This window comes from Montipora capricornis, chromosome 2, assembly GCF_036669925.1.
Source record: "Montipora capricornis isolate CH-2021 chromosome 2, ASM3666992v2, whole genome shotgun sequence".
Classification (NCBI taxonomy): domain Eukaryota; kingdom Metazoa; phylum Cnidaria; class Anthozoa; order Scleractinia; family Acroporidae; genus Montipora; species Montipora capricornis.
Window position 1 is genome coordinate 54,903,085 of NC_090884.1, and position 18,994 is coordinate 54,922,078.

General features: G+C 38.2%; 1 protein-coding gene across 2 annotated transcripts in view; it reads left to right on the forward strand.

The window, feature by feature from the left end:
- The first annotated feature begins 2,906 nt into the window (after positions 1–2,906).
- Positions 2,907–18,994, forward strand: part of LOC138027304 (5-hydroxytryptamine receptor 4-like) — a 28,109-nt gene continuing 12,021 nt past the window's right edge. Inside the window, exon 1 of one of the 2 annotated variants that reach the window (XM_068874900.1) lies at positions 2,907–2,983. The gene's annotated coding sequence lies outside the window, so the exon portion shown is untranslated. Of the gene's footprint in view, positions 2,984–18,108; positions 18,166–18,994 lie in introns of those variants that run through there. The other variant, XM_068874890.1, reaches the window with a different exon arrangement.

The following is an 18,994-nucleotide window of genomic DNA, read 5'->3' on the forward strand; positions in this document are numbered from 1 at the left end:
AATAAATATGTGATTTCAAGAGTATTAACTAAGAGTTCAGAGTCATTAATTTGCATAAGTTAGACAAACACCTTTAAGTTAGCACGAATTGAATCTGATTGTACATTTAAACACGGTTGTAATTGTTTAATGAGTAACATCTCGTTAACGAGACAATCAAACTTGTTCTGGCATTTCTTCAACACTTTTAAGCAATTGCGAATGTCATCCGGAACCATGCCTGGGTGCATGTCTATTATCGCACTGACTGGAATGTGAATCATATATGTAAGTACAAAAATTAATGAAAGAACCATTTTTGTACAGTCCGTTTTCCTTTTTAATTCCCTGGATGGTTTTATGGGGTACTTTTTTCCAGGTTAGGAGCATATTCTTTAGTGAAAATTGTGTCTGGCAAATGATTCTTGTTCTCTCGTTTTCCCGAGCTCCAGTGACCGCTGCATATAACATGTTTTCGCCAGTTAATATTTTCGTTTATAAGAACCTTCCTATATCCTTTTCGAAGCTCAGGATCACTGGGCAAAGTGCAGTACGTTATTCCTTTAGTTCTGTAGTTATTCGTACACAAAGAACTGCCACAATTCCAATGCCAAGTTTTCGCACAAGTCGCAATCTACAAACTGAAGTGCACTTCCGTCCGGCAAAACCGATAATTAGTGCCCAGCTTCCACCGTATGAAATCAGGCAATGCTGCATATTAATTCAGTCTTGCACAAACGCATTGCATTCTTAAACGACGAATCTTCGACGTCATTCTCTCCTCGATCCAGCTCTCTCAAGATTTTAAAGTTAGTAATGGCGGACCATTAAATAGCAAAATTCCAGTTAAAATGAACAAGTGTCTTTTTGAAATTGAGGCTTAAAACTTGGGTAGTATTTAGTTAACATAGTTTTTGGAGTGGCAGTATACCTTGGAAATAGGAAGAAGTACGTTTTGAAAAGTGAAAGAATAACGGAGTGTTCATATCATAGAAATCCTTGTGAATTAGTTTCTATTTAAGCAGGCAACGAAGAAAGAGAATATTGACTCAGTGCTATATCTTCCGTTGCAATGGGGCAATAACAAACACATGCAAATAACGAGCGGTGAAAACGAAAACTTTCGATATATAAAAGCGCAAAAAACAAACAAACAAGCAAAGTTAAGTACGATGTCACTTTCAAACAACAGCAACAAAAGATATTCTGTCACAAACTCAACCGAAACTTTGAAATTTTTCATGATTTCTTTGATTTCTTTGGGGCAAACTTTGCTTAACTTGGAGATGTACCCTGATGAAAATTTCGTAATATTTTGAGCTCTTACATGAGCCGGGAGCTGAAGCCGACTCAGGAATTCTCGGCTGGACGTCTCCTAACGGTGTAGATATCCGTCAACAAAGGCTAAAAACATAACACAAAAGGTGTTTTGTATTCAGAAAAGTGTTAAAGCACTCAGGATCGATCAGATTGTACTGTGAACTTACGTTAAGCAGAAAAAAGTACTTTGACTTGGGCCATATTAGTTTCAATAGGAATAAAACGCAAACAGCGGTTACAAACATTTGCTTGAAATGCATAGCTTTTATAAACTTAACGTTTCGTATGTTACAACATACATCATCAGAAGTGATTATTATTCAGTTACAGATAAATTTAAATTCAAAAATACAACTGTACGAACTGGGAACTAACGAAATTGATCGACATAAAACGACAAGAATATCCTTATAATAGAGACAAAGTTTCTCACTGCCAACTTTTTCATTTAAGGCTGGCTTAAGATCACGGATCAACAGAGACTCTTTAATTTTGCAATGCATGTCTGATCGACCAGTTGCTAATATTTCAAAATGATCCCACTTAATTCTATGATTGCTTAAGAAAACATGATCAGCAATTGCAGATTCGTGACAATTTGTAGTTTGAGCTTTAAAATGTTCTGTTTTTTTGTCACGTAATCGGCGTTTCGTTTTCCCTATGTAGAAATCATTGCAATCCCAGAAGTTTGCTCTGTACACTACTTTTGACCTGAAGGAAGGAGCTAGTTTATCTTTGTAAGGGAAAAAAGACTTGATTCTTCGGGTGTTCTGAAAAACTATTGTGACGTTAAAAGTACCATAGAGTTAGAGTCTCTGTTGATCCGTGATCTTAAGCCAGCCTTAAATGAAAACGTTGGCAGTGAGAAACTTTATCTCTATTATAAGGATACTCTGTCGTTTTATGTCAATCAATTCCGTTAGTTCCCAGTCCGTACAGTTGTATTTTTGAATTTAAATTTATCTGTAACTGAATAATAATCACTTTTGATGATGTATGTTGTAACATACGAAACGTTAAGTTTATAAAAGTTATGCATTTCAAGCAAATGTTTGTAACCGCTGTTTGCGTTTTATTCCTACAGAAAAAAGTAGTTAATGTTTTGTTGAATGACCATATTCAGGGGCGAGATGAATTTTGTGGGGAACACAAATCTATTTCAGTTCGTTTGCGCGCATCGACAGTGGCGGTTAGTGCTGGGACACGGAACTATTTTTCGTTCTATAGGATTCGTGGATTAACTCTGTCACCCGGGGAAAAATGGTACAGCCCTTCAAATAAACTGGTTGGTCGAAATGTTAGCCAATTTGTCGAAGGAAAGTTTTTTCAGCTCTTTCGAAGCGAGATTTGTCGCCTTGAAGTCGGTAATTTTTTGCAGGAAAATGGTGATCACGTTCCGAAATTCGGCGGGTCTAATTTGCAGATCGCGGGTCGCAGGTCACAAGTTGCAGGTGATTGTTTCACCAATACAGAAAGTATCCTAAACATTCTTAAAAGCTAACCTTAGGCCTAAAAACGTTTGTTTAGGCCTAATTAGGCCTAAGGTTAGCTTTTAAGAATGTTTAGGATACTTTCTGTATTCAGATGTTTTCAAGCGAGTTATGGAGGCAGTAAACAATGTTGATGTCGGGGAATTCGGTGCTGGAAGCCTTCTCAGTATACGGGCTCACGCTCAAACATTGAGGTAAAATAATTGCTGTTAGGTTCAATTTCATGATATCAGGATATCATGATAGCAGGAAAACGATAAGTATGTGATTAATATTGTATGTGCCTGCCTGTGACATGCTGGGAAATCATGATCAATTATCCCGGAATGAAATTTTACACACTCAGCAACTCAGTTATCGAGTTCCATAAGTATAAAACGTAAAAATGGATTGCCTTAAAATCAGAAAAGAACCAATTCACCGTTGCTGTTGAGAAAAGTGTATGCCAGGCAAAACAAGTTGCATCTCGGTAGCCTGAAAGTTAAGAAATAATTTGCCTGTGTTTAAATTAACAAATACACCAATACATCACTAATGTTTCATGTTAAACCGGAGAATTAGGGAAGCAGATGTTCGAAGGTGTAATAGCTGTTGAGTTTTATTCCTCAGTTATCGAGTTCCATAAGTGTAAAACTTAAAAATGGTTTGCTTTAAAATCAGAAAAGAACCAATTCACCGTTGCTGTTGAAAAAAGTGTATGCCAGGCAAGACAAGTTACATCTCGGTAGCCTGAAAGTTAACTGAGAAATAATTTGCCTGTGTTTAAATTAACAAATATACCAATGCATCACTAACGTTTCATGTTTAACCGGAGAATTCAGTAGGAAAGCAGATGTTCGAAGGTGTAATAGCTGTTGAGTTTTATTCCTCAGTTCCATATCGAGTTCCATAAGTATAAAACTTAATTACAATTTACCTTTGCTGTTGAGAAAAGTGTATGTATACCTGCTAACTTTTTCTGAGATATAGGCGTGAAATTTTTATCCTGAGAGTGCTGGGATTTTTGAAGACGACACGATCATTTCCAAAGATTCCCAAAGAAGTCCGAAGTCTTCCGAAGACGTCCGAAGTCTTCCAAATTTATTTGCATACTGTGACGAAAGCGAAAACAGCCCTCGCATTTCCCAGTCCCAGTCTTAGGACGCGTATAAACGCGAGCCCGATCCCAGTGCTTTCCACGAGGATGGTATCGTCATTTATTCATTTTACACATGGTTTTCGTTCCTTACGTGGGTCTGAGTCAACATATTTTTGGAAATTGTGTCAAGCAAGACGGCAACAACTCACTTTTTTCGATTAGGCGTGAGAAATTGGCCCGCAAGCGTGAGCCGGCGTGAGATCGAAGTTTTCAACCCGCAGGCGTGAGCGTTGGCAGGTAAAGTGTATGCCAGGCAAAACAAGTTGAGTAGCCTGAAAGTTAAGATATAATTTGCCTGTGTTCAAATTAACAAATACACCAATACATCACTAATGTTTCATGTTTAACCGGAGAATTTATGGAAGCAGATGTTCGAAGGTGTAATAGCTGTTGAGTTTTATTCCTCAGTTATCGAGTTCCTTAAGTATAAAACTTAAAAATGGATTGCTTTAAAATCAGAAAAGAACTAATTCACCGTTGCTGTTGAGAAAAGTGAATGCCAGGCAAAACAAGTTGCATCTCGGTAGCCTGAAAGTTAACTGAAAAATAATTTGCCTGTGTTTAAATTAACAAATATACCAATGCATCACTAACGTTTCATGTTTAACCGGAGAATTAGGGAAGCAGATGTTCGAAGGAGTAATAGCTGTTGAGTTTTATTCCTCAGTTATCGAGTTCCATAAGTATAAAACTTAAAAATGGTTTGCTTTAACATCAGAAAAGAACCAATTCACCGTTGCTGTTGAGAAAAGTGTATGCCAGACAAAACAAGTTGCATCTCGGTAGCCTGAAAGTTAAGATATAATTTGCCTGTGTTTAAATTAACAAATACACCAATACTCCACTAACGTTTCTTGTTTAACCAGAGAATTAGAGAAGCAGATGTTGGAAGGTGTAATAGCTGTTGAGTTTTATTTATCAGTTACATGTATCGAGTTCCATAAGTATAAAACTTAAAAATGGATTGCTTTAAAATCAGAAAAGAACCAATTCACCGTTGCTGTTGAGAAAAGTGAATGCCAGGCAAAACAAGTTGCATCTCGGTAGCCTGAAAGTTAAGATATAATTTGCCTGTGTTTAAATTAACAAATACACCAATACATCACTAACGTTTCGTGTTTCACCGGAGAATTAGGGAAGCAGATGTTCGAAGGAGTAATAGCTGTTGAGTTTTATTCCTCAGTTACAGTTATTGAGTTCCATAAGTATGAAACTTAAAAATGGTTTGCTTTAAAATCAGAAAAGAACCAATTCACCGTTGCTGTTGAAAAAAGTGTATGCCGGGCAAGACAAGTTACATCTCGGTAGCCTGAAAGTTAACTGAGAAATAATTTGCCTGTGTTTAAATTAACAAATATACCAATGCATCACTAACGTTTCATGTTTAACCGGAGAATTAGGGAAGCAGATGTTCGAAGGAGTAATAGCTGTTGAGTTTTATTCCTCAGTTATCGAGTTCCATAAGTATAAAACTTAAAAATGGATTGCTTTAACATCAGAAAAGAACCAATTCACCGTTGCTGTTGAGAAAAGTGTATGCCAGACAAAACAAGTTGCATCTCGGTAGCCTGAAAGTTAAGATATAATTTGCCTGTGTTTAAATTAACAAATACACCAATACTCCACTAACGTTTCTTGTTTAACCAGAGAATTAGAGAAGCAGATGTTGGAAGGTGTAATAGCTGTTGAGTTTTATTTATCAGTTACATGTATCGAGTTCCATAAGTATAAAACTTAAAAATGGATTGCTTTAAAATCAGAAAAGAACCAATTCACCGTTGCTGTTGAGAAAAGTGAATGCCAGGCAAAACAAGTTGCATCTCGGTAGCTGAAAGTTAAGATATAATTTGCCTGTGTTTAAAATAACAAATACACCAATACATCACTAACGTTTCGTGTTTCACCGGAGAATTAGGGAAGCAGATGTTCGAAGGAGTAATAGCTGTTGAGTTTTATTCCTCAGTTACAGTTATTGAGTTCCATAAGTATGAAACTTAAAAATGGTTTGCTTTAAAATCAGAAAAGAACCAATTCACCGTTGCTGTTGAAAAAAGTGTATGCCGGGCAAGACAAGTTACATCTCGGTAGCCTGAAAGTTAACTGAGAAATAATTTGCCTGTGTTTAAATTAACAAATATACCAATGCATCACTAACGTTTCATGTTTAACCGGAGAATTAGGGAAGTAGATGTTCGAAGGAGTAATAGCTGTTGAGTTTTATTCCTCAGTTATCGAGTTCCATAAGTATAAAACTTAAAAATGGTTTGCTTTAACATCAGAAAAGAACCAATTCACCGTTGCTGTTGAGAAAAGTGTATGCCAGACAAACAAGTTGCATCTCGGTAGCCTGAAAGTTAAGATATAATTTGCCTGTGTTTAAATTAACAAATACACCAATACACCACTAACGTTTCATGTTTAACCAGAGAATTAGGGAAGCAGATGTTCGAAGGTGTAATAGCTGTTGAGTTTTATTTATCAGTTACATGTATCGAGTTCCATAAGTATAAAACTTAAAAATGGATTGCTTTAAAATCAGAAAAGAACCAATTCACCGTTGCTGTTGAGAAAAGTGAATGCCAGGCAAAACAAGTTGCATCTCGGTAGCCTGAAAGTTAAGATATAATTTGCCTGTGTTTAAATTAACAAATACACCAATACATCACTAACGTTTCGTGTTTCACCGGAGAATTAGGGAAGCAGATGTTCGAAGGAGTAATAGCTGTTGAGTTTTATTCCTCAGTTACAGTTATTGAGTTCCATAAGTATGAAACTTAAAAATGGTTTGCTTTAAAATCAGAAAAGAACCAATTCACCGTTGCTGTTGAAAAAAGTGTATGCCGGGCAAGACAAGTTACATCTCGGTAGCCTGAAAGTTAACTGAGAAATAATTTGCCTGTGTTTAAATTAACAAATATACCAATGCATCACTAACGTTTCATGTTTAACCGGAGAATTAGGGAAGCAGATGTTCGAAGGTGTAATAGCTGTTGAGTTTTATTTATCAGTTACACGTATCGAGTTCCATAAGTATAAAACTTAAAAATGGATTGCTTTAAAATCAGAAAAGAACCAATTCACCGTTGCTGTTGAGAAAAGTGTATGCCAGACAAAACAAGTTGCATCTCGGTAGCCTGAAAGTTAAGATATAATTTGCCTGTGTTTAAATTAACAAATACACCAATACACCACTAACGTTTCTTGTTTAACCAGAGAATTAGGGAAGCAGATGTTCGAAGGTGTAATAGCTGTTGAGTTTTATTTATCAGTTACACGTATCGAGTTCCATAAGTATAAAACTTAAAAATGGTTTGCTTTAACATCAGAAAAGAACCAATTCACCGTTGCTGTTGAGAAAAGTGTATGCCAGACAAAACAAGTTGCATCTCGGTAGCCTGAAAGTTAAGATATAATTTGCCTGTGTTTAAATTAACAAATACACCAATACACCACTAACGTTTCTTGTTTAACCAGAGAATTAGGGAAGCAGATGTTCGAAGGTGTAATAGCTGTTGAGTTTTATTTATCAGTTACACGTATCGAGTTCCATAAGTATGAAACTTAAAAATGGTTTGCTTTAAAATCAGAAAAGAACCAATTCACCGTTGCTGTTGAAAAAAGTGTATGCCGGGCAAGACAAGTTACATCTCGGTAGCCTGAAAGTTAACTGAAAAATAATTTGCCTGTGTTTAAATTAACAAATATACCAATGCATCACTAACGTTTCATGTTTAACCGGAGAATTAGGGAAGCAGATGTTCGAAGGAGTAATAGCTGTTGAGTTTTATTCCTCAGTTATCGAGTTCCATAAGTATAAAACTTAAAAATGGTTTGCTTTAACATCAGAAAAGAACCAATTCACCGTTGCTGTTGAGAAAAGTGTATGCCAGACAAACAAGTTGCATCTCGGTAGCCTGAAAGTTAAGATATAATTTGCCTGTGTTTAAATTAACAAATACACCAATACACCACTAACGTTTCTTGTTTAACCAGAGAATTAGGGAAGCAGATGTTCGAAGGTGTAATAGCTGTTGAGTTTTATTTATCAGTTACACGTATCGAGTTCCATAAGTATAAAACTTAAAAATGGTTTGCTTTAACATCAGAAAAGAACCAATTCACCGTTGCTGTTGAGAAAAGTGTATGCCAGACAAAACAAGTTGCATCTCGGTAGCCTGAAAGTTAAGATATAATTTGCCTGTGTTTAAATTAACAAATACACCAATACACCACTAACGTTTCTTGTTTAACCAGAGAATTAGGGAAGCAGATGTTCGAAGGTGTAATAGCTGTTGAGTTTTATTTATCAGTTACACGTATCGAGTTCCATAAGTATAAAACTTAAAAATGGATTGCTTTAAAATCAGAAAAGAACCAATTCACCGTTGCTGTTGAGAAAAGTGAATGCCAGGGAAAACAAGTTGCATCTCGGTAGCCTGAAAGTTAAGATATAATTTGCCTGTGTTTAAATTAACAAATACACCAATACTCCACTAACGTTTCTTGTTTAACCAGAGAATTGGGGAAGCAGATGTTGGAAGGTGTAATAGCTTTTGAGTTTTATTTCTCAGTTACATGTACCGAGTTACATAAGTATAAAACTTAAAAATGGATTGCTTTAAAATCAGAAAAGAACCAATTCACCGTTGCTGTTGAGAAAAGTGAATGCCAGGCAAAACAAGTTGCATCTCGGTAGCCTGAAAGTTAAGATATAATTTGCCTGTGTTTAAATTAACAAATACACCAATACATCACTAACGTTTCGTGTTTCACCGGAGAATTAGGGAAGCAGATGTTCGAAGGAGTAATAGCTGTTGAGTTTTATTCCTCAGTTACAGTTATTGAGTTCCATAAGTATGAAACTTAAAAATGGTTTGCTTTAAAATCAGAAAAGAACCAATTCACCGTTGCTGTTGAAAAAAGTGTATGCCGGGCAAGACAAGTTACATCTCGGTAGCCTGAAAGTTAACTGAGAAATAATTTGCCTGTGTTTAAATTAACAAATATACCAATGCATCACTAACGTTTCATGTTTAACCGGAGAATTAGGGAAGCAGATGTTCGAAGGAGTAATAGCTGTTGAGTTTTATTTATCAGTTACATGTATCGAGTTCCATAAGTATAAAACTTAAAAATGGATTGCTTTAAAATCAGAAAAGAACCAATTCACCGTTGCTGTTGAGAAAAGTGTATGCCGGGCAAAACAAGTTGCATATCGGTAGCCTGAAAGTTAAGATATAATTTGCCTGTGTTTAAATTAATTTGAAATAAAGAGAATAAAGAAAAAAATTTCCAATTTTTAATTGCATGATGCTGGCCGTTGTATACCGTGTTTTAGAAAATATTTCAAATTGATTTATTGTGCCTCTGGACTATTTTGACTTATCATTCAAAATTAATTTAAAGTAATTTGAGATATTTGTCGTCATTAAAAACTTTATGACGAAGTCGGCCCAACAAATGTGTCGAGATTAACACCTCTCTCTCCCTTTGTCTCTCGCTCTGCCGTATAGTGTGAGTCTTGTTACAACTCCCACTGAGATTTAGGTAAATTTTTTTTACGTAAACAGCGGGGACCCACATTCCTGACCCAAGTTAAGCTCCTCATGTGACTAAACACAGATATCTTATGCGTGGAAGTAGGAAATGAGGGCGGGTGTTGGCATCAAGATATTGAAAACAACAGGTTTTGTGGTTACTGTCTTGGCGCCCCAGGCTCAGTGTAAGGGGAAAGCCAACAAAAAATATAGGGATTTGTATGAAATCCCGATGAAAGATCTGAGAAGATAAGTTTACGAAAAAAACCTAACCTTATTGCCATTGAGGGTCGCGTCTTTCTTGTGAGTTTTTTTTCCAGATTCGACGAGAATTGAGCCTATTTTAGTTCCTGGGTTGTCAACGGTTTTTATAAAACCTCAAGGCTGAACACCCCAGTTGGGAGAGCCTACCCAACGAAGCCAAAATATCGCAGACCAAAATGTCCCCACGGCCACAAATCCACCGGAGAATTCAAGGACAAAGGTTTTTCTTTCATTTCAATCCGCTAGCCGCTCAATCGAAGCCCTGCCAGCAACGTCAGGCAGCTTTTAGTGTCCCAAACGAAACGATAAAACAATGGAAAAGATCCTCGTACACTTGAACACGCCACGGGGACCGTTGAGTTTGGCTGAGTAACCGGCCCGTCAGGGACAAACAAAGACTCGCGGGGGTGCTAAACCGCATGTCATGGAGATTTTCACCTCGAACCCAGGCTCTCTGGAGGAGCAGAGAGACAGAACCTGGTTTCGAGATAGACTCGTTCCCAGGCCTTTCAGCGTTTAATCGCAAGAAGCGTGAGACTTGAGGCCGCGGCGCGATAGCGCAAGGCCTGGCCAATGATCTCGAAAAAGACTGGATCGAGCAACCTATTGTTCTCGCGCTAAAGCCCGCGTATTTTCAAACTGCGCCATCTTGTTGGGGCCACTTTGCCAATGGACCGACGGTAATGGAGTTATGAGCAAAAATGGAACACAGTGCTGTGCGTATGGCTGCAATAAAAGGAAAAAAAAGGAAATTCGAGGCAAATATATACAGAAGTGACGACGCGTGTGATCTGAAGAGGAAATCGAAGCGTCCCAAAAACCCATCAATTCACTCAGGACAACGCTGAAAATAGCAGGTGAGTGAATGTCATTTATCTGGCTGTCCATAAAATGAGTCTTCGAAAAGAAACATCGCGATTTGAAGTTTTTATGGAACATTTTCCTCGATTAGTTTAATCGGCCGTTACAACTGTCAGAACTGTCTCAAAATAACGTGACGTCACGCGCTATCGTATCCTTTGGGTGGTCTGCCTGTGGTTCGACGTTGAAAAAGACTATGTAGTCAAAACCGAAGGATCCACTCATCGACAATGAAAGCTCGGCAAAAGCTGAGGAGGTTGAAAATACAATTTCATTTTTACTGGGTTGCCAGTATGGCAATCCCAGTCAGAAAGTGGGTGGGATTTGTTCGTTTTATTTTTTGTTTATTTTCCGTGTCGGTAAAAGTCTTGCCTGTCACTACCCTGCTAAGTGGTGTCTTTGTGCATAGAGCCTTCTGCGCGTATTTTCTTAGGATCGAGAGAGTAGTGGGAAATGCGTAGATTTCTCTGGTGGACACAATAGAACGATTAACTTAACCGGCAATGGCCTCGAAAGTCATGTAACGCGAATGGCGTTTTAGCGGATCTTTGAACAAAATATACCCTTATGAAGCTGAATAAGTCAATTGGATACTGAACAAGACAGGCGATGGAATCTTAAAAGCGACGAGTAATGGACTTCGACAACAATCTGTCGCCCGTCGAGCCGAAATCAAAGTGAACTGTACTTCTAATATTTTACCAAGTGTGCTGTTCTGTAGAACACTGAAACCAAATGGAAAGTTCTCTGGTAACTTATGGGTTCAACAAAGATAGAAAACGAATCGAACACCTTAAGTGGATCAACTCTGCACAGTCTTCAGGTAAAAAAAAAGGTATTTGATTCTGGCCCGCATGAAATTTTACCCTGAAATTTATAGCAAAAAATGTAATCACACACATTTAAATAACATCGTGCGGAATATCAGAGAACGTGAAACTTTCTGCTGCGCAAATAAACAGCATACGTACATGACTGAAGTTGGGGGAAACCTTCCTGAGATTCCAGCTATTATTACCGTGAAAGGGAAACTTTTCCAGGGAGGGTTTCCTCTTAGGTTTCCTCGGAGTTGTCAAATTTTGTAAACACGACGCTGAGCGATTTTGATTGGGCACTTCAGACAATTCGATCTCAGCCTGGGTGCCAAAGCGAAAGTCTCGATGGCAAATTGCGGTTTAGTACCCCCCGTGAGTCTTTCTTTGTTCCTGGCGAGGTTACCAAGCCGAATTCAACGGTCACCGTGTCGCGTTCAAAGTGGACGAGGAGCTATTCCGTCGTTCTATCTTTTGGTTTGGGACACTAGGGAACTTAAACACACGCGTTTTTGAGACGCGGACGGCAACCGGAAGTGAGCTGTTTTCCCTTTTGACTTGTCTTTACATCTCCAAGTATCTTTTCTATATTAGAGATGATTAGTATAAAACTCTTGGGGACACCACTGTCCTGGGATGCAAAATATTCCTTTCTGGTTGCCGTCCGCGTCTCAAAAATGCGCGTGCTTAAACTCCCTATTAACTTACCTAGACGTCACTGGCAGGGCTTCGATTGCGCAGCTAGCGGAGTGAAATGAAAGAAAAACCTTTGCCCTTGAATTCCACGGTAGGTTTGTGGCCGTGGGGACATTTTGGTCTGCGATTTTTGGCTTCGTTGGGCTGACTCTCCCGACTGGGGTGTTCAGCCTTGGGATTTTATTACAACAATTGACAACCGAGGAACTGAAAATGACTCAATTCGCGTTGAATCTGGAAGTAAATCACACAGGAAGGTTGCGACCCTCAATGGCAAGAAGGTTAGGTTTTTTAATTGAGAATTTTTCCGTAAACTTTTCTTCTCATGTCTTTTATTCGGGACACTTGGAGCACCTGAACGGCTTTTAAAACAATCCACAAAAAGCGTTTCCCTCGGGAGACCGAACAAAGATTCAAATTGTGAGGGGAAGATGTCAGTGTGCAAGAAAAGGAAGTGGACCTTCTAAGCAGTGTGGTAATAGACCATATTCGCGTATTCTCAGTATTGGACTGGAACTAGCTTGCAATGGAGGCTAATGCGGGGGAACCTTTTCAAATGCAAATACTTTTTAATGTATTCCCCCGCATTAGCCTCCATTGCAAGCTAGTTCCAGTCCAATACTGAGAATACGAATATGGTCTATTCTAGAAGCCCCCTTTTCCCTTCAAGTCCTTTTTCTTTGTTGTCGATGGTTGAAGGAGGTTGGTTAAAAATGCTGCGTAAGAGAAAGTTCAGAGAATTGAAAAGGGTTTACCTCGGTGTAAAAAGCTGCGAAACTTTTTCTTTGTTTTGTTAGCTCATGGTAGGGTTAGGTAACGTTGCCTGCAATGGCCTCCGACAAAGTTAGGTTAAGAACTTCGATTGTTCACCTGGACAACTAGTGGTCGGTCGTTCTCCAGGCTTGATAAATTTCCAAACAAGCTTCTTAAATCTTCACGCGCACAGTTTGCCAGTTTGACCACATTAGTAAAGCACAAATGGACACCCATCTTTCTCAAAAGGAGTCTCCAGGAAAGGTCTTCCAAATTACTAAATGGAGATGCGACATACCGGCAGTTAGATAACATTCTAAACAGGGACATACACGTATTTTGAAAGAAACCCCAGAAATTATTATCAAAGTCAGACTGCGGCCATCTTGGATAAGCTTTCGTTTCCAGTATTTCTCAAAACGTCCAGGCCTGGCCCCAAAGGCCAGTAACGTTGAAAGAAGACGCTTCGAGGCGTTCATACAGGATGAACCTGGAATAGCCCACTTTCGGGTTTTCCTCGGTGTAAAAACCTGCGAAACTTTTTCTTTGTTTTGTTAGCTGGTGGTAGGGTTAGATTATTGTTTGATGTTTTTTTGCTCTTTTGTTTTCATTTGTGTTACGTCATCCGTGAGTTTCACAGGTTTTTACACCGAGGATGAGCCATTGAAAACTGCCCATGAAAAAGCACTGTGTCGGAAAAATCCGTTCTAAAATCAACACGATATGTCACAAAATGGTCTTTTAACATTTTCGGACATTGGCAAAAGGCAAGGCTCAACAAACAAGCAGCGAACGAAGAAGAAGGGTACGACGTGGAACGGGACAAAATCCAAAATCCGGCCCATTGATAACATGACCGCAGAGTCGTTGAATTTTTTTGTTGACAAAATTTGTTGACGAAGTTTATAAGGAGGATGGGTAAAAGTATCCACCCAGAAGTTTGCAATGCTAATGGCTGAAATTGCGATGAAAATGATTAGGACCATTTTATAAAGGTCACCAGTAATCTTTATATAAAGATCGTTTCATTTCAAAATAAGCGATAATTGCATTCTTTGCACATTCAGCCCCGCACTCCCTTAGGACTGAAATCAAAGCCGCCAGAATGATCATTAATTGTGGTTACACAAAACTTAGGTCTGAGGCCTTTCGGAGGGTAAATGGCTTCCCATAGCAGTTCCTGAACTGAAAAGGACGGTTTATCTGCTCCCTGGGATGGCTTGGCCAATCATAAAGCAGAACGTAGCTAATACACGAAGATCCCTAATTATATTAGGGTAAAATATAAGGGGTTTAATTAAATAAGAATGTTCGTGTATTAGCTACGTTCTGCTTTATGATTGGCCAAGCCACCTCAACGAGCAGATAAACCATACTTTTTAGGTTAAGGAACTGTCCTGGGAAGTTCTTTTTGATGTATCCATGGAAATAACCCAAAAGAAGTTTCGGTCTAGGGAAAGCGGTTACTCAGTGAAACAAAGAGGTCCTTGCCCGTTCGCAAACGCTATTTACCCGTAGGTAAAAGGGCTAGTGTAACCACAACTATAGATTACCAGGTATAAAGGTTCGTACACGTGACGTTTTATCGATGTTTTGATAGGCTGTTAGCCTCGTGACTTATTAATGAGTTTTGAAGATATAATTAAAATACTCTTTTTAGAAACATCTTCAGTTACTTTCCATTAAATGTAACGAATTGTTAGGATTTAGTAAAACAGGAGCATCCCGAAGTAATCTTCTTTCCATCGTCATTAAATTGTTTTTCAGCGCCATTCTCAACTATAAACAGAAACTGCATGTACGTTTTGCCCATCAGTAACAACTGAAGTTATCTTTAGCAACTGAAAGTACCCTTGACAACTAAAACTGCTGACCAAAAGGCAAGTGCTCAGACCTTTAACGCTATACATCACGCCATACTTCAGAAACGCTGTTTCATCGTCAGAACTGAGCCGGGTTTGTTTGCCACATTTCGGCATCCCCAAGAGGAGAGCATGTTACGTGGTCTAATTGTAAGGAAACGCCTATAGTCATTTCAGAAACACAGAACTCCCTCACGCTTTTTTGCATGACCTCTCTGTGGGGAAGAAATTGCTTTAGTTTAAACAAAACGCCATTTTGATGATTTATTTTTCTTTACTTCGAATTCCCTCCAAAATGGAATCTTGCTATTTTTTTTCTATTGAGCAAGGGTATCAAATTGGGTTGAGGGGTAAGCCAACCAAATGAATGAACTCTACGATACCAGCGCGATGCTCTACTAACCACATCCATTAGGAGAAGGTTAAATTGTTGTGATGTTGTATTCCTGATAAATAATCTAATAAAAGTCGGCGATGAAAAGCAATGAACTCGGATTATAGAGGAAATGACGGCCTGATCCAGTTTCATTTCTCTTGCATGGTGATGTATGCGACTTGTTAAGTTGTCGAAGCACTATAGTGCGAGGGGCTTTTTTTTCACTCAATGCATAATCCGTAATTATATGCCTTTCATTTTACTTGGTATCATTTATCAGGGATTTTTTTAAGGCAACTCATTTTTAGACTAAAACAAGTTTATCAGGGCGGCCACTCAAAGGCAACTTTTTTCTTTAAATTACGGCAAAAAGTAAAAGTGGTCTTTACGCATTTTTTTATGGATCTGATGCAATACTTGCCCGAGGTGAAAGCTGTGTTGAATGATTCGGTAACTGAGTACTTTTGCATCAACATAAATCTCTTGGTGCTGGGAACTTTCAGGCTTCATTCACGAGATGATTTTAATGTTTCTAAGAAAATACTTAAGCTGGCCTTGGGCTTTCCGTAGACCAAAGTAATTAAATTTCTTCATGACGGGAAAGCTCCAAGTAACATTCGATTTGTAGATTAATTAAACACTTCAAGTTAAACACACTTATTTGAAAATACGACTTTTGTAATAAGACTTTAGGATTCGCTCAGGAATTAATGTCGAGTTCACCTCTAACATGACAAACTTTCTATTAAGGAGAACGTCCTCGTTAAATTCTATTGAAATTGGCATACAAAAATAATTTTTGGGATATGTACGGGTCCGCAAATGATCCCTGGACCGCAAATGATCCCGAAAAAAAGTAAGGAATGGCATGGAAGATGGAATGGTCCGGATAGAAAATTAATGTGAAGAGCGCTTATTTTTATTAAACCACTTTAAATCATGGCTCACAACAAGTTTCTGCCTCATAAAAGTTTTTTAGAAAGACTGAATTTTGTTTTTTACCACGCTGTTATAAATTTGCCACATTTCATTGTCGGCAGTACAATGATCAAAAACTAACTTGGACGCAATTCTAAACTAATTGTGACCTTGGGCCCGTTTCTCGAACAACCCTGGCAACACACGCAGGGTTCGAGTAACGATCCCCAAGCTGTACCGCAAATGATCCCGGAAAAAAATTAAGGAATGGCATGGAGCGTGGAATGGTCTGGATAGACAATTAATGTGAGAAGCGCTTATTTTTATTAAAATCACTTTAAATCATGGCTCACAACAGGTTTCTGCCTCGTTATAGTTTTCCAGAAAGACTGAATTTTGTTTCTTACCACACTGTTATAAATTAACTTTGCCACGTTTAATTATGGGATACAATCATCAAAAACTAACTTGGACGCAAATCTAAACTGATTGTGACCAGGGGCCCGTTTGCGGTTCTAGGATCATTTGCGGACCCGTACAATTATCATTCAAAGGGATGTCACGTGACCTGCCAACAAATAAAATCTCTGCGAGAAGAGAAAAAATGCGTTATTCGGGTATCAAACTTTCTTACATCTTAGGTCAGGCTTTTTATTAAACAAATTACACTTTTTTATTAAATTTTATTGGGCTTGTACACACATTATTGATGCAAATAGGTTTATGCGACTTCAGAAAATAGAAAAAAAATAAAATATATATATATAAAACGTTTAATGTACATCTCTAGTACAGCCGTATTTGGGAGAATATGATTTGAGATGTTGTGTTGCATAAGTCGACACCTATTTTTGTTTTCAAAAATATGCTGCATTACCTTTCCTCATTCCAGAAAATGTATTTGTGACGTCCCCGACGAAGTGATTTCACGTGGCGTTGACATTTGACGTATCATATGACTATAAAGTCGCCTTTGCTGATGACAACTCGAATTTCTTAATTGTCTTCGGGGTAATCTTGAGTCTAGTTTATCCACGTCTTTGTGCTAAAAAGACTTTGGCTTTTCACCACGCCTCCCCAGCGAACAAAGCCTTGACGAAATGGCCCGTTAGCTGCAAAATATTAAAAAAACGTAAAGCATATTAATTTCATTCACATTCATCAATTTAGGTCTTATGCAGAAAGGATGATACGGCTTAATAGCTGTCACTCGCGGTAGTAATTAACTTTTTATGGTAAAATTGAGAACTTTTCTAAGATAATACTGGTGCACCAGTGGTGGCCTAAATTAAAATTAGGCAATTTCAACCAGTCAAGACCTCTGTTCTCAAGAGAATTCTCTTCATTTAAGGGAAGATTGTTCTCTTAAAATGGAGTTAAAGTTTCATGCTCTATCCAGAGTGAAGAAAACGTATTAAACGGTAATTGCACATTTTAATTTCCGGTTGAGAAATAAGAGACATTTGCCGATTTCAATCAGCCTATCTTTAAAAAAAAGTCGACTTTAAAGATATACCAGAAAATGAAATGAAGATCCGGAACTTTCATTGACAAATTAAGCAAATCTGAAAAACTTCAGGGATTCAGAGATTCCATTTCATCTCAAACCGGAAAGTACTATACAACTCACACGACAGGGTTGAATTAATTGGAAGAAGGTAATAGCTAATTTTGTTGTAAAGTGCGTATGTCTGTTGTCAGTCCTGGTTTGATCGTTGATCTTTATTTCTGGTAATTGTGTTGGCGCAATCTCTATCCGGTTCAGTGTCTGTTACAAAGACGGACCATTCGTTCAGCACAAATCAGCTGGGATAAAAAAAAAATTTCGACTACGTTTGCGCACAGTGTACATTGGGAGTGACAGCATCCTTTTGTCGGCAAAATTCCAAAGCTAAAAGTAATTAGGTCGTACTCACAGACGAGAAATTGATCTTACTGAAGTTTTAATGAAGTTTTAAGGCTGTCAGTTTAGGTAGTGACAAATTGCCCATGCCGAAAACTATGAAGGTCTTTAAGAAATCGAAGTGATCATTCTACAGTATCACATACAACTGCAGTTGGTCTTGTTTCAACTAGCACTACTTCGCACTGATTAGCACTGCTTGAAGCAGCAGCAGTGAAGTGAAGTAGCAGCAGTGAAGTGGAGTAAGTGTGTGAAGGTAGGATGTTTCATTCAACAAAAGTGGAAAACTCGCTTACTAACGAGACTGTGTCACGACATTTAGCCAAATTCACTGAGCAACCGGACACTGGCAATCAAATAAGGCGAAACCGGTAAAAATAAATACTTAAGCCATTGAAGGAACGTTTGAATAAAACAGCAAATACAATAGGGGGCTGCGGTTGGCAAAAATGAAAAAAAAAATGGATTCCATTGTTTTTTTAAGAAAGAGACTCTCTGTTGTTAACTTAAATTTTATATGCTCGACAGACATTTTTTGTCACGAGGCTTTGATTTGTACTGTAATCAGTGTAATTTCTGGGTGAACGTTAAGTTGGTTAGCGGTTAGGGGGTAGTAATTCAGTGGTAAAACTACATAAAATTAACCCACCGCCGTGACACAGCCTTTAAAACAAAACCCTCTGCACAAGCTATTTTAGTCGCTCTTTCTGGTAGCAACAGGTGAACCAGAAATCAGTTTGTTTCTTTTTGCATTATCGGTTTTCTCGCTGACAGATCAATAGCATACAAGGGAAAAAAAATAAAATGAGACTGACCCAAAATTGCATCAAATCACCGGCCCGAATCTACTATAAAACTCGTGCTGTGAACAAGGGGCCCGAAAAGTCATTTGTGAAACGGCCATCTGTTTGTTGAGGAAAACTTTTTTTTGAGCTGCATTCAAGGCAAAGAGTAAGATAATTGGTAAGATAATTGTATATTTTGATGACCTATATCTTACCCTTTCTTATATGCGGAGGGTAATTGTGACTCCAGAAAGACGGCCGTGCGAAAGGTTATAGTAACGGACCGCAGGAAGTCGGAGA